This window comes from Telopea speciosissima, chromosome 6 (genome assembly GCF_018873765.1).
Source record: "Telopea speciosissima isolate NSW1024214 ecotype Mountain lineage chromosome 6, Tspe_v1, whole genome shotgun sequence".
Taxonomy (NCBI): Eukaryota; Viridiplantae; Streptophyta; class Magnoliopsida; order Proteales; family Proteaceae; genus Telopea; species Telopea speciosissima.
Window position 1 is genome coordinate 33,537,058 of NC_057921.1, and position 15,595 is coordinate 33,552,652.

Below are 15,595 nucleotides of genomic sequence, written 5' to 3' on the forward strand. Positions count from 1 at the left end.
GAAGTAGTCGATGGCGACCACCAAGTACTTTCGATTACCTGATGCAGCTGTGAAGTCCCCTAAGATGTCGACCCCCCACATGGCAAAGGGAATGGGGTTGAGGATCGATGTCAACTTGGTGGCGGGTAGATGGAGTACTGGGGCGAACAACTGACATTGCTCGTAGGCCTTGACGTACTGAATGGCTTCCTCTTGCATTCTCGGCCAGTAGAGCCCCTGGCGGAGGATTTTATAGGCTAGGTGTCTTCCTCCTATGTGGCTTCCACAGATCCCCTCACGTACCTCTGCTAGAGCATATTTGGCTCCCTTGGGTCCTAGGCACCGAAGTAGTGGTGTTGTGGCCCCCCTCTTGTATAGTACTCCATCCAGGATGGTGTACTTTGCAGTTCTCATCCTTATCTTCCTTGCTTCAACCTTGTCTTTTAGTAAGACGTCGTTCTGTAGGTAGTTGAGTATGGGATCCATCCAGCTAGGCCCCTCCTCGATTTCATTGACCTGCATCTCCTGGTATGGGGTTCATGCAATATCTCCATGTACACTGCACTAGCCAGGTTTCTGAGTTCGTCATTGGCTAGCCTGGACAGCGCATCAACAGTGGCATTCTTGACTCTGGGAACTCGAATCATCTCGAACTTCACGAACCCCTTGATCAATTCTCGAGCACTTGCTAAGTATGATGCCATTCGATCGTCCTTCGCCTCGTACTCTCCATTCACCTGGTTCACTACAAGTTGGGAGTCACTCCGGATGGATAGGTGTGTGACTTGAATGGCCTTGGCCACCGGGAGTCTAGCGAGTAGTGCCTCGTACTCTGCTTCATTATTGGATGCTGGGAAGGCGAACCGCAGAGCATATTGAATTCAAGATTCTTCGGGGCTGGTGAGTATGAAACCACCTCTGCTTCCTATGGGGTTACTCGAACCATCCACGAACATCTCCCATGACCCTTGGTCTTGGTCCTCTGGTTCCTCTGGTTCTGGCTCTGTCTCTGGTAAGGTACATTCAGCAACGAAGTCTGCCAAGGCTTGGCCTTTGATGGCAGTCCTGCGTTGGAACTTGATGTCATGCTCACTCAACTCTACTGCCCAGGCTATCAATTGTCCGGAGACATCTGGCTTGTGGAGTACCTTCTTCAGCGGTAGGTCAGTGAGGACTATGATGGTGTGGGCTTGGAAGTCTAGTCATAGCTTCCTAGCCGCAATCACCAGTGCATAAGCTACTTTATTGATCCTGGTGTACCTGATTTCTGCATCAATTAAGACATGGTTGACATAGTAGATGGGTCTCTGTATCTTGCCCTCTTCTTTTAGTAGCACTGCGCTTACTGTAACGGGTGTCGCAGCCAAGTAGATCTGCAACTCTTCGTTGGGTTCTGGGTGCCCAAGCAATGGTGGATTCTCGAGGTACACCTTCAGCTCTTCAAACGCTCTTTTGCACTCTTCTGTCCATACAAAGTCTTTCGGACTTCGGAGGTTCTTCAACGTCTTAAAGAATGGCAAGCACTTGTCTCCCGACCGTGACACGAACCTTGAAAGGGCAGCGATCCTTCCATTCAATCTCTGTATTTCTCTAACTGTCCGAGGTGGTGCCATCTCTCTAATGGTCTTGATCTTGGATGGGTTGGCTTCAATCCCCCGCACTAAGACCATGAACCCCAGGAATTTTCCTGATGTCACCCCGAAGGCGCACTTTGCAGGATTTAGCTTCATCTGGTTCCTTCTCAGTACAGCGAACACTTCTTCCAGGTCAGTTAGCTGTTGGTGAGCTTGGACGCTTTTCACGAGCATGTCATCTATGTACACCTCCATGTTGCGCCCAATTTGTTCTTCGAACATTTTGTTGACCATCCTCTGGTAGGTGGCCCCTGCATTCTTCAATCCGAACAGCATGATGTGATAGCAGTAGTTCTCCTTGTCCGTTCGAAAGGTGCTGTAAGACTCGTCATCTTCATGCATGAGGATCTGGTTGTAACCAAAATAGGCGTCCATGAAACTCAGCATCTCATGTTCAACGGTGGCGTCGATTAGCAGGTCAATCCTGGGCAGTGGGTACTCGTCTTTTGGGCATGCTTTGTTCAAGTCAGTGTAGTCGATGCACATTCTCCACTTCCCATTAGGCTTGGGTACCATAACCACGTTTGTGAGCCAGGTAGGGAACTTCTCTTCCTTGATGAACCCTGCTCAGCTCAACTTCTCGACCTCTTCCTTTATGGCTGCATGTTGGTCGAGGGCAAAATTTCTTCTCTTCTGCTGGACGGGCTTCCTTGTTGGGTCTATATACAGTCTGTGCTCTGCTATGGATCTGGGTATGCTCGGCATGTCTGCAGTCGACCATGCAAAGACATCCATGTTAGTCTGGAGGAGGTGCCCCAGCTCTTCTTTCTGCTCATTGCTCAAAAATGAGCCAACCTATACAACCTTGGAGGAGTCTTCTTTGCTGAGTGGCCAAGGGATGAGGTCCTCCACCGGTCTTCCTCTCTTCTCTATCAGTTCATCTCTCTGGTCGCTGACCAGGTTCTCTATGCATAGAGCATCCCCCGTTTGTTGCCATTGTTCTTCTTCACGAAAGTGGCATAGCAGTCTCTGGCCTTCTTCTGATCACCTCAAACTTCTCCCACTCCGTTGTCAGTGGGGAACTTCATCTTCAGATGGAGTGGAGACACCACACCTCTAAGGGCTATCAGAGATGGTCGCCCTAGGAGGCCATTGAACGACACCATGGACCTGACGACCATAAAGTTCACCATGATGGTTACCTGTCGAGGGTGCTCTCCAAAGGTGACGGGTAGCTCTATGGTACCTCTAATGGAGGCTGTGGCGTCCGAGAATCCATGGAGGTAGGTGGGCTTTGGCTTGAGTTGATCATCTCCGAATCCAAACTTGCGGTAGGCTTCCAGTGAGAGTACATCCATGGATGCCCCTGTGTCTATCAGAACCCTGTGCACGGGTCGGTCGGCCATCTCTACCTGTACTACCAGGGCGTCCTCATGTGGAAAGCTCACTCCTTCCAAGTCCTCATCCGAGAAGGAGATCACCGTCTCGGTCTTTGCTATCTTGCTTGGCTTCTCTGTTACTCCCACGAACCTGGCATGGGCTTTGGCCTTTCTGGTAGACTCTTGCCCCGGTCCTCCAACTATGGTGAGGATGGGGGCTCCCTTGGTGCCGCTTGGTTCTGGTACTTCTCTCCTCTCTTCAGCGCGATCTCTCTCTCTCTGTCTCGATCCGCTCTTCTCTCTTCCCTCCTTGGTTCTTCTCTTTCTCGATCTCATCCTCGATCACCTAGGCCTGACTGGCCATCACGTCTCCCCTTCACGTATTTGTTCAAACTCCCTGCTTCCACAAGGCCTTCTATCTCCCTCTTTAGTTGGTAGCATTCTTCTGTGTCATGCCCATAGTCCTTGTGGAAGAGACAGTATTTGTTGGGGTTGTGTTTCTCAGGTACTGCTAGCATGGGTCGTGGCCATCGAATTAGGTCACGATCCTAGATCTACATAAGCATTTGGGACCTGATGGTGTTCAGCGGTGTGAACTCCGGACTGCTTGCTCTTTCGCTCCTCTCAGAGCGACGGTCACTTCTTCCTGGTGGGCGATCGCCCTTCTCTTGTCGACGTTCAGTCCTCAACCTCTTACTCTCTTTACGGTCATCTGGTGCAGACCTCTTGTTGTCCTGTGGTTTAGCTTTAATTGCCTTCTTTCGAGCTTGTACTACGGCCATGTTGGCGAACTCGTTACATCGCTCCAGGAGCTCTTTCATGGTCCTGGTCTCATGACGTGCCAGGTCCTTGATCAACTCAATGTTGCAGATGCCCCCCGCTAAGGCAGTATGCTGGGTCTGGTCATCCAGGTCTCTGACTTCTAAGGACTCCTTAGTGAACCTTCTGACATACTCCCTGAGGGACTCCCCAGGGTTTTGGATCACATTCAGCAGATTGACCGTGGTCTTCTTCTGTTTGACGCTGCTCTGGAAGCGGGTCATGAATTGTTCGCATAGTTCTGCAAACGATCTAATCGACCTCGGTCATAGCCTAGAGAACCACGAGGTCACCGCACCCTTGAGGGATGCCACCGCACCCTTGAGGGATGCAAGGAATGCTAGACAGGATACCATGTCTGATCCACCATATAGTGTCATCATGCCATTGAAATAGTTGATGTGGTCATTAGGGTCGGTGGTACCACTGTAGAGTTCAAAGGTAGGTAGCCTGAACCTGGATGGCAGTGAGGCTGACATGATCTCTTCTAAGAAGGGGTGTTGTCCAGAGATTGAGTGTGTCTCACCCTTGGTTTTCTTTTTCAACCCTTCCAGTTTCTCATCCAACTCTCGGAGTCTCTTGTCTAACTCTTCATCCCATGCCTGTTCCCCACGCCTTGCTAGTCGTTCACTGCGAGCTCGTTCACGTCCTCTCCTGGAAGTCCCCTCCCGCCTTGACTGTTGGCGGGATGGTGAAGGGTCACGCCGTGATGAATCTTATCTTGAACGCGATGGGCTCTTTTCACGGTAAGTCCAGCTTTGCTCTGGTGTATGACTTCCTCCTAGTCGACCATCAAACACCGACCTCCGAATGGACCCTTCAGGGGTGGGTACCACGGATCGGTGTGATGGTGTTCTCCTTCGGTCTGACCTTGGAAGGTTTGTCGTTCTCCTTGGGAGTTGGGATGGCTCCCCCTATTTCCTAGTGTGCCTCTCGGACCTGTCACCCCTGGGAGGTGACCCCCCGAGGTTCTCCTCCTGCCTACGACGGTGGTTCACCGCTCTCTACCTTAGGTACTCGTGGAATAGTCGTTGGTCATCGAGGATCTGATGCTGTAGGTCATTGACCTGACCCACAGTGGCTGGTGCATTGGGATCAGGTACTAGCTCCACGGGGGTTTCAATGGCTGCTTCCGGGTTGAGGTTGACTCCCCCAACCTGTTGGTTCTCTGGGACCTCCCTCTCCTGAGAGACATGGTTAGTGGCTCTGCAATGCGAGCTCTTTGGAGGAGGTGATCTGTTCCCCTCCCTCGGGGCATTGTTGTTGGAGGGAGCGGTCTTCCTGGGTGCCATGGTTAATCAGTGATGGAAATGTGCTAGTAGAGGTGATGGCTAGCGTTGTTCCCATAGACGGCACCAATCTATTGTATCAAGAAATCGTTCAACGGTCCTTTGAGTGTCGTAACCTGCAAAAGACCCTGGATGACAAAGGAGAACCGGTGTGGTTCTGGCCTAGGACTCTCCGATGCCTAAGTTAGATCTCTCTGAGCAAAACAGATGAGTGAATAGAATTCAAGATCCCTTTATGGGGTAGAGTACCTTCCTTTTTATAGTTGTGTATGGCGGAGTGGAGAGTCCCAGTTTGATGGCGAGGGTGCCTTGAAGTGGATAGAGACCCTGTGTGGCGGGGCTCTTCCATGGTTGGTCGTCTCCCTAAAGTAGGGAGTGTCCCAGTCATGTTGGGATCCTTGATGGATAGATACTTATGTGGGGTGATAACGCCTCCAGTGTTTGAGTCCGTCCTGGTGACGTGTCCTCTAGGCGGTGGCTTAGAGTCCTGGAGGTGGTGCATGTCTGCATTAGCGGTGGATCGCAGCCTAGATGTAGCGGTTCAATCTATGGTGTGGAACTTGATGAGGTCGCGCCCAAGGGAGGCCACACCCGGGCCATGGAGGTTGCGTGTTTGGGTTTAAAAATTACCGCAAGCGTACGGGTCAATCGTAGCTACGGGTCGAACACGAGGAGATATACGCCACTCTATTTAACTAACTTAAAAGTAATGCAAAGTGAACCAAATTAAAGTGTTAAATTAAACTAATTAAACTAATGAAAATTAATGCATCCTAACTCATAAGCATCTAACAAAATTAAGGGATTAAATTGACGACCTAACACATGAGCATCTAACCTATCAAACTAACGCAAATTGAAAGGAATAAAAATGCAGCCACACATAATAACCGCATAAAAAGGAATAAGAGAATAAAAGTGCATCCACAAACTACAACCATATAAAAAAAATAAAAGAAATAGAGGGAGAAGAAGAAGAAGATAGAGAGACATAGAGGATAGGGAGAATGAGATTGAGAGTTTAGATAGTAAAACCTGGATGTGCTTGCATGAATGTAATTGAAAAGCTTGAATACTTGCATAAACTTACCATGGCCTCCTCTTCTAAATCTTCAAGTCTTGTCATCAACTTAAGAATTTAGACTAGAAGGCTTAAAACCTAAACTAGAATTAAGAAATTACAACCCAATTGAAGACTTAAATTGAAAGTAAAACATAAACTAAACCTATTACAACCATTAACTACAAATCAAAAAACAAACTAGAACTTAGAAAAGCCAAAAATCACAAATTAGAAGGAGAAGAAGAGAAGAAATTTCACTAAGTGAATGAACTAAAAATGACACTAAAAACTGAAATAAAATTGAACTAGAAACTAACTAAAAATTGAACTAAAAAACTAACTTGTTACAACCCAAAGGGCAAGGGGTATTTATAGGGGGAAGAGAGGAGAAGAGAGAAGAGGGAAGTGCAGGAGAAATATTCCCTAAGAAAAGAGAATATTCTCTTCTCCTTCCTCTTTTACAATGTCTTGAATCCTAAGAAAAAAAGAAAAAAAATAGAAAGAAGAAGAAGAAAAGATTGTTTACATAGACCTTCTATTTCTAGAAAAGTAAACTTCCAATTCTAACAAGTGCTTCCTTTTCTTTGTAGATATCTTCTCCAAGCAATAAAACAAAGCATCTTTGACTTTTCAACTTTTCATAGGTGAGAGAATATCTTTCAAAATAAATCTATTCCAAGTAGAATTCCAGGAGTGCCCTTGAAAAGTTGGAGGAGAGAGAGGGAGTGATGACTAGGATTCCACTCATAATTAATGAAATATCAAATCTATCCTTCAAAAAACGTGGAGCATGGGGTGGTTATATAGGCCTCACCATTGTGTTCCTTGCGAAAAATCACCCAAAATAGACCCAAATTTCGTCCAATTTGGAGTTGGGGAGCCCAAGATATCTCAAGTTGAAGTTGGACTGTCCAGAGCCCTCCAAATGAAATCTTCCGGGTACAGGAAAGTAACTTTTGATAATTGCGTTAAGGCTCCTGGAATCTGAACTTCTGCTGCACTTTGTCCTCGGTCGACTGTCAATAATTACAAATAAAACCCCTATAGACATTTTTGCGCGTTGTTACAGAAACGGCCGTAACTTCTTCATTTCAACTCGGAATCAAGTGTCGTTTGAACCGTTGCGAAGCTGACTCAATGGGCTATGCATCCATGACATTAACACCTCTAAACAGCTTAAAAATATTTCCTTAGCATCATCTCCTCCATTTCACAAGAATTTACCTAAACCTTGAAAAGCACAAGAAAGCACCGAATAACTCTGTCCAATGTGGTAAAATATATGCTTTATGCCTTAAGATTTCACACATAAATGTGCTCATCATTGTGCCCAAGGGAGGCCGCGCCCAGGCCATGGAGGCCGCCCCAAGGGAGGTCGTGGGTGGTGGCCGCGCCCAAGGGAGGCCGCGCCTGGGCCATGGGAGGTCGTCCTTTATAGGTCGTGCCCAAGGGAGGTTGCGCCCCTAGAGGCCACGCCTATGACCCTGGGTTGCTCTTGGATCGTTGTTGGAGACCACGCCCTGGTGGTTGCGTTCTGCATTGGATCTCTTCCGGGTCTATGATAGCTTCTTCTTGCGACACGTGGCAGCCCCTGATTGGTCCATATAATATTGGGTTCATCAATAACAAATCGGCAGGAATCAGATTAGAATCCATCCACTCCAGTTCCTGCTACCTAGATCAGGAGTACAGAGATGGTATCTAATAGGGGTGCAATTGAGCCGCGCTAGGCTGGGGTTTTTGAAAACCCCGGCCGCCAAGGCTCAGCTCAGGCCTGGCCCTAGGTCAGGTTGAGATATTTCACCCCAGAGCCGGAACAGGGCTGGCTAAGGTTGGCTCTATTCTATCATTAGACTACTTGATTAGTTCAATAATATATAACCAACCCTAAGGAGAGTTGAACTCAACACTTCAACCCAAAGCCTGGCCTTAGCTTGGTTCTAGGCATCTCAATCCTGGCCTGTCCTTTGGGCTGAAAACCGCAGCTTAGGCCCTGCTGAGTTCAGGGTGGGGCTTCGGGCTAGTCGTGCCAAACAAGTATCTTTTTTTTTTTTGGTAGAAAGAAGGCTATTCATTCATGCGCGCCCAACACCAAGCAAAGGAAAATGAAAGACATAAACCCGATAGTAAGCATGATAAACACAAGGTATGGATATACGGTATCCAAGACCAAGGAGTGGAAATTGACCTGGTCGCACATGCCATTAACTGGGTCATCTAAACTAGGGGTTGGTCACAACCACTTCCCTAGGAAACAGGCAGTAGTCACTGCTAAAATAAGGCACATGCACATACGTGCCAATAGAGGGGGCCCCATAAGTGCCGAACAGTTCAACGCCACACACCCAAAGCATGCCGACACGCTGTCATAGCCTACTCGGCTAGTGGAGAATTATCCGACGATCAGAGAGGGTTGGTGAAGAAAGGACGGCGGCTGGGGCTTCGTTGCCGATGATAACCTTGGTGTCATAAGCACCTAGATCGGCATCACCTACAAACACACAAAAAAAGAAAAAAGAAAAAGAACCCTTGATTGGGAGCTCCTCGATGTTGTCCACATAGAGCCCGGACATTGAAACAGAACCATGGAGCACCAACGCTGTAATTTCCTGCCGACGATGGCAAAAAATCCAAATCAAGACCAACACAATGGGGCCCTTGGAGGCCATAACCACACTCATCAACACCAACACACTGGAGCCCTTGGAGGCCATAGTCACACTCAAGAATTGAATCTATTGGCATCTAGATACCACATTAGAGCTGAGGAGCTCCAACACCGCATGGTGGCAGTGACCCTTGCATGGGCCCAGTAAGAACACCCCTTCTCCTTGAGCGATGCTGATATAGAGATCCACAATGTTGGGGCATCTGTTGAAATAGGAGGGGGAGCATACCTCAGAGGCGAAGTACGGCTCAAGTAAGGCATCAGAAGAGAAGCCAATAGAGTTCCTTTCGACATCACGATCCTTGTCGCCGACGTCGCCCCAGATGATATTGCTGGCCTCCTTGTCGTGGGGAAAATGAGGGCCAAGTGATGGGAGCAGAGGGAAGACAGTCATCCGGCGTCGGCGTCGTCGTTGGGGGTTCCGATGGTCACGGTTGAAGAGCTGAAGAGAAAAAGGAGGAAAGAAAAAACAAAACACGCACTAAGGCGGATTGATTAACACGCACTAAGGCAGAGAAGGCACACATACGACAACAAACAAGATAAGCGGCGAAGAGAGGAAAAAAGAGAAAAAACCCTAATCGCATGCATTCTTATAGAGCAAGAACCTTTAATTGATGGTTACTAGTTAGCACCCAAGCACACCAGAAGTAGAAGATGATTTTGTTGAGAAGGTGGGAGGAGGTTGAGTCACAGTTGGATTGTTCTTACTCTGGGCCAAACAAGTATCAAAGCTATGCAAACAAGAAAATATACCCTTTTCCCCTTTTGTTAGAGAATTTATGATATCATGCTTCTATGATTCCCTATAGTTCAGTTAGGTTTCCGGTTGATCGTCTACGTGGCCTAATTTTATTGGCCTTGAGCCTACTGACCATGGATTTAAAAATCAGAATGGGATAGGCTGATTCGACTGATTCATATCAGATTCGATCCGACCCCACTCGGCTAATCCCTATCCAAAATCTAAGGTTGGGTTAGATTTCATTTGATTTGGCCATTCCTAAGTCCTAACCGACAACCGATCCATTTTGTGTACTTTGAAACACCATAGATTTCCTTGAGAGACACGGCGAGAAAATCTACTTTGTTGTAACTTCATAGTGGAAAATTCTACGCTTTCTTGGCTGTGCATGCATTTATATGAACGAAATTTTGTTGCTACCCAATTCACAGCCAAAGAAATGGAATCTAAAAGGGCATTTTCCAAAATGCCCTTTTAGATTCGATCCGATCCCGCTTGGCTAATCCCTTTCCAAAATCTAAGGTTAGGTTAGATTTCATCCGATTTGGCCCTTCCTAAGTCCTAACTGATAACCGATCCATTTTGTATACTATGAAACACCATAGATTTCCTTGAGAGAAACAGCGAGGAAATCTACTTTGTCATAACTTCATAGTGGAAAATTCTATGCTTCCTTGGCTGTGCATGTATTTATATGAACGGAATTTTGTTGCTACCTAATTCACAACCAAAGAAATGGAATCTAAAAGGGCATTTTGGAAAATGTAAAAACCTAAGAGAGTATTTGTGAACCCAAACAGGAAATTAATTATTCCATTTCTTTGGCTGCAAGCCTAGGTAACAAGAATATTCTTGCAACTTGGGTAGTAGGAATGTTCCTGCTAGGCTGCTACCCAGTTCACAGTCAAAAAATGAAATCTCAAAGGGCATTTTGGAAAATACAAAAACCTAAGAGGGTATTTGTGAACTCCAAGGGAAATTGAATTGTTCCATTTCTTTGACTGCAAGCCCAGGTACCAAGAACATTCAAACCTGGGTTTTCCGTACTGAGTTATTTTTTGTTTCATCCCACGTGTCCAAACTACGAATCACAAAAATTTCGAATAAGGAAGAAAAAATATCCCATTGGCGGAGAAACGCAGATGAGACGCGGTTAATAATTAGAGGATTTCTGGCCCCACCCCCTATTATTTGGACGCAATCTGATGAGAGATTCGCTATCAAAGGCTAAATATGGAATGCTTCCTTCTTTCCTTGGATTGGGAGATTCTTAAAATATGAAAGATTCTAATCGCCAAACCCAAAACTGATTTATAGACGGTTTTGTTGCTACACCATTTAAAACTAATGTTAGAGAAGTTTGTAGTTATTGCCTCGGCTAAACTTAAGTAGTGTTTAAGTAAGGTCCACGGTAAACACATATTATCAGTTGGATAAAATAAAGAACAAAGATCTTTGTTGTAGCCTTACAAGAAAAAATCCTTTATTGTAGCACCACACTTCCTTGAGTTTGATATTGGCCTTTAGAGCTTGTTTCCACCATTGCAATAGTCCGTAAAGTTTTGCCTCCTTCTCATCAGTGGTTGTTAGTCTACTTGCAGATGTTAAACCATCCTGGCCATCTATCAAAATTGAAAAATCCCAACCAGTTAATCTTAGATCAGGGTCATAGATGCCTGCACAAATTAAACCAGGGAATTGCAAGTTAGAGGTATGATACATCTAGTTGTGTCACATAGAAGGTGATAGGTAATTTGGATATGGGTGAGGAATTGTTGTTCGATTGCATGACCACTTTGTCAGCATATGAGCCAATAGAACTACATAGGCATCCAGCCAGTGGTGGAGTGGTCATTTTATGGTGCCCTATTTTTGAAGGGAACACCACCAGGCAGCATTATTTTTCCCTTTGGTTATTTAGGAATGGTAAGTAGTTTTTTATCCATGGGGAGTGCCACACTCCCATGTGTCTATTTCTCTCCTCCTCAAAACAAGGGGGTAGGGGTGCCTTTTTATATGGGGAGGAGAGAGATAGACTCTTGGGAGTGCTAGCATAGGCCACACTCCCAGACATAAATCTTTTTCCCTTAAGGAATGGTCTCATTTATCCATGTAAGGGGACACTTTCAAGCAACTTTACTTTTCCCTTTGGATATTAAGGAATGAGAAAAGTTTCTGTAAAACGCTAGCTCATAAATAAAATTATACACCCCCTCACTTATCATTATTCATGTGAGAGGATGATATATCATAAATGCCCCTCCTCTTTCGTCAGATTCAAAAGAGGTTTCCCTTATTCGCTCAAAACTAAACTCAAACAGTGTAGGGCCTCTCCCTTAAGGAATGGTCTCATTTATCCATGCACCAAAAATTCTACCTTTCAATTAAATTTTCAAAGGAGAAAATTTCCCGATCGCCAAGTGATCCACTATGATGTGTCCCTAGAATTAGACTATTGGGTATGTGAGCTTCATCATTAGGGGAAGGGAAAAGTCTCTTGTTCGATTCCCCCACTGCCCAATCGGATGCTTGACATCCTGTTATACCCTCTCCCCTATGAGGACCCATCTTTCTGGTGGTTGTTGGACCTAATCCAAAGAAAAATAAGTTTCAACATTTTACTCTCGTATGTTAGTATACGAAGTCGAAAACATCCTTCCCTAGTCCAATTCAACGACCAAATGTCGCTTACGATGTTTTCTCTTCTCCGTAGGTGATAGGAAACTCAATCCATCTTCAAAAGTTTTAATTTTCATTGTGATGAACCCAAATTCACACCAACCAATCAGAGATTGCCACATGGAACGACCCAGAAGAGTGGGCCAAGATAGAGTCAGTGAAGCACCATCCACCAACACCCATGGGCGCGGCCACCCTTGGGGCCAACCCCCCTGGGGGCGTGAACCTCCCTGGGTGCCAACCCCCTTAGGCAAGGATCCCTTCTCCGAACACGTCATCCCCGGGCACGGCTTCTCTGAACACATCATCCCTGGACAAGTCTCCCTCAAACACGATAGTCTCCACCACCATCAACAAGGCACAGATCGCATCACCAAGGACTCTAGGCCGCCGCCTATCGAGTCATGTAGTCTGAACGGACTCATGCACCAGAAACCCCATCTACCACGTAGATGAGGTCTATCCACCAAGGACACTAAGCCTATCAGAACACTACTTCTTATAAGAAGACAACTACCAAGTCTATCAAAGACACCACGTCTCTCAAGAAGACGACTACCAGGTCTACCGTGTCACCACGTCTCACGGGAAGACAACCTATCAAGGATAAGTCCTGCTACTTAGGGACTCTATCACCTACGACAAACATTCTACATCATCTGGGACTCTCCATATAGCCATACACTACTATAAAAGGCAAGGTACACAACCCCATCTGAGGAGATCTAAACTCATATTGAATACTACTATTCGTTTGTTAGCTCAGAGAGATCTAACTTAGGCATCGGAGAGCCCTAGGCCGGAACCACACCGATTCTCCTTTGTCACCCGAGGGTCTTTTGCAGGTTACGGCACTCGAAGGACCGCTGAGCGATTTCTTGACACAACAGATTGGCACCGTCTGTGGGAACGACGCTAGCCATTACCTCTACTAGCTTGTTCCCGTCACTAAATCAACCAATGGCACGTAGGAAGACCACTCCCTCCACCAACAATGCCCTAGGGGAGGGGAATGGATCACCACCTCCAGAGAGTTCACCCCGAAGGGCCAATGATCCTACCCCTCATGAGGAAGAGATCCCTAGGAACCAACAGGTTAAGGAAGCCAACCTCAACCCTGGAGCCATTGCTGGAGATGTCGTGGAATTTATACCGGACCCCAATGCACTAGCCACTGTGAGTCAGATCAATGACCTACAGCGCCAGATCCTCCATGACCAGTAACTATTCCAATACTACTTGAGGTAACGTGCAACATCCCACCATCACAGGGTAGATCCTCGACAGGAGCAAAACCCTAGGAGGTCACCTCTTGGGGGAGATAGGTCGGGAAGGTGCACCAGATAACAGGGAGAAGCCTCTCAACCTCTGAGAAGAACAGAGGACCTTCCAGTGCGATCGGACTGAGGAAGAACACCATCGCACCGATCCAAGGTACCCAATCCTGAAGGGTCCGTGTGGAGGTCGGTGTTCGATGGACTACTTGGTAGAAGGCATGCATCAGAGTGAAGTCGGACCTACTGTGAAGAAAGCCCGTCGCACTCGTGACAAGGTTCATCACAACGTGACCCCTCCCCATCTCACCAGCAGTCGATGTGAGAAGGGACGCGAAAGGGATCGGTACGGGCGACCCCCCAAACGTGGAGCGTGGGATGAGGAATTAGACAAGAGACTCTGGGAGCTGGATGAGAAATTGGAAGGGTTGAAGAAGTAGACCAAGGGAGAGACACACTCGGTACCTGGACAACATCCCTTCTCAGAGATTATGTCCGCCGCACTACCATCTAGGTTCAGGTTACCTACCTTTGAACTCTACAGCGGCACCACTGACCCCAATGACCACATCAATTATTTCAATGGCATGATGACACTATATGGAGGGTCGGATGTGGTATCCTGTCGGGCATTCCCAGCATCCCTCAAGGAGGCTACAACTTCGTGGTTCTCCCGACTTCGACCACGGTCGATCGAGTCGTTTGCAGAGTTATGTGAATAGTTTGTGACCCGCTTCTAGAGCAGCGTCAAGCAAAAGAAGACCACGGTTAATTTGTTGAACGTGATCCAAAACCCTAGGGAGTCCCTCAGGGAGTACGTCAGCAGGTTCACCAAGGAATCCCTGGAAGTCAGAGATTTGGACGACCAGACCCAACATGCAGCCCTAGCAGGGGGCATCGGGGACATGGAACTAATCAAGGACTTGGCACGTCATGAGACCAAGATCATGAAAGAGCTCCTGGAATGATGTAACGAGTTCGCCAACATGGTTGAACTAGGTGCAGTCGAGGAAGAAGGCGATCGAGGGCAAGACCTAAGACAACAAGAGGTCGGCACCAGATGACCGCAGGGAGAGTAAGAGATCAAGGACCGAGCGGTGACAAGAGAAAGGTGATCGACCACTCGGAAGGGGTGACCGTTGATCAGAAGGAAGTGAGAGGGTAAGCAGCCCCGAGTTCACACCCCTTAACACCACCAGGTCACAAATCCTCATGCAGATACCAGACCGTGACCTACTCAAATGGCCACGACCTATGCTGGCAGGACCTGAGAAGCGCAGCACTAATAGGTACTATCTCTTCCACAAGGACTACGGGCATGACACGGAGGAATGCTACCAACTAAAGAGAGAAATAGAGAACCTTGTGAAAGCCGAAAGCCTAGACAGGTACATGAAGGGAAGGCACAATGGCCGTTCGGGCCAAGGAGAAAGGAGAGCGGATCGAGATAGAGAAAGAGACCGCACTAACGAGAGAAGAGATGCAGCAGAACCAAGTGGCACCAAGGGAGCCCCCATCCTCACCATACTTGGAGGACCAGGGCAAGAGTCAACAAGGAAAGCCAAAGCTCATGCCAGGTTCATGGGAGTAGCAGAGAAGCCAAGCAAAATAGCAAAGACCGAGATGGTGATCTCCTTCTTGGATGCAGACTTGGAAGGCATAAGCTTTTCGTATGAGGACGCCCTGATAGTGTCAGTGGAGATAGTCAACCGCCCGGTACACAAGGTGCTGATAGACATAGGAGCATCCACGGATGAACTCTCACTGGAAGCATACCGCCAATTCGGGTTCGGAGACGATCAACTCAAGCCAGAGGCTACCTACCTCCGTGGATTCTCGGGCACCATAGCCTCCATCAGAGGCACTATAGAGCTACCCGTCACCTTTGGGGAACACCCTCGACAGGTGACCATCATGGTAAACTTCATGGACGTCAGGTCTGTGGTGTCATTCAATGGCCTCGTAGGACGACCATCCCTGACAGCCCTTAGGGGCGTCGTATCTCCAATCCACCTGAAGATGAAGTTTCCCACTGACAATGGAGTGGGTGAAGTACGAATGCGATTCGAAGAAAGCCAGAGAATGCTATGCCACCTTCGTAAAGAAGAATAATGGCAACATACGCG